Below are 1,292 nucleotides of genomic sequence, written 5' to 3' on the forward strand. Positions count from 1 at the left end.
TGCACATGTATATGTATACAGTGTGTTGTGTGTCTATGTGTAAACAGTGTGTGTATGTTCATACAGTGTATGTGTGTATACAGTGTATACAGTTTGTGAATAAGTATACAGCATATGTGTGTGTGTGCGTAGGTGTGGTGATGGTGGTGAATTTACAGTTCCTACTGTAAGTACACTTTTACCAGACCAACAATTAGCAGCGGTGCGCTGGGAGTACTGCCTCAATCCTCTCCTCTGGGTGCCCGGAATTTGTATTTATATTCTTTATTTATGGAATTTAAAAAATGTTTTAACATACACTAAGAGCATGGTAATATGTACTTTTTTGGACACAGTATGCATAATTTAACAAACAGTACAAGTCCATCATAACTGTGTAACTTCCCTTTTCTGCTTCTTGGATAACCAATCTCATTCAAACTTCTAAGACAGGTTTGATCAGTGGTTGTGATAACACGTATTGACATTTTCCAGGCTTTCTGCATGTTAGACCCAGCAAAGAGCCAGAAGAGTGTGCTTGGGAATCCCTATCCTGCATCAGGGTGTAGGGTTTCTCAGATCACCTATAAAATAGTGTGGTGGACTGGTGCAGCTTAGTAATGCCTAGTTTAAAAAATAAAGTATTGAGCAGGTTGGCTATGCCCTCTGTATGCATCTCAAAATGTAATGTTTAAGTTTGACTGGAGAAAACCTTACGTTTTGGCAGAGAGGAAGAACCAGGCTCAATGCCAAAAAGAAAGCTATGGGTGAAAGATTTTCACATCACTAGATTTGGGGCCATCTGCTTTTCTTATCGGTTTCTAAGTATATAAAAAAATGCTTATCACCCACTTGTTGGATAATGGAACTTCCAGAGGACTCGAGATAAAAGTGTTATGTGTGTAATTATGAAATATGCTCCTCCTGAGCTTAGTTTGGCACTAACCAGAAATATTAACCCCATAGCTCTCAGACATGTGTGGATGCATTTAATAATAGTGTAAAGAGCAATGAGGAAATGCAAATTGAGGTAAGCTATAGCAGACAATATATATTCAGTTTAATACATTCAGATCAGTGAAAGACAAATCAAATTGATTGTTAGAACCATTTAATCTCATTAATACACAGCCCAACAGAATGTTCAATGGTGTGTAGAGACTTTGTTGTGTAGGAAGTGGTTAAATGGTAATTGGGGAGAACTGAAGTCAGGACTGGTCTATTATTGGCAGGACGTGTGGGTGAATATATGATCTTTGATGAAATGTGATACAATCTAGAGGACATCTCTAGATCTCCATGGAGATAACATT

General features: G+C 37.9%; 1 protein-coding gene across 3 annotated transcripts in view; it reads right to left on the reverse strand.

Annotated features, from left to right (window-relative positions):
* FGF13 (fibroblast growth factor 13) overlaps nt 1–1,292 on the reverse strand; it is a 126,216-nt gene that overhangs the window by 56,147 nt on the left and 68,777 nt on the right. The window lies entirely within an intron of this gene.

The sequence above is a fragment of the Nanorana parkeri genome, unplaced genomic scaffold, assembly GCF_000935625.1.
Source record: "Nanorana parkeri isolate BGI_ZX_2015 unplaced genomic scaffold, ASM93562v1 scaffold182, whole genome shotgun sequence".
In the NCBI taxonomy this organism is placed as follows: domain Eukaryota; kingdom Metazoa; phylum Chordata; class Amphibia; order Anura; family Dicroglossidae; genus Nanorana; species Nanorana parkeri.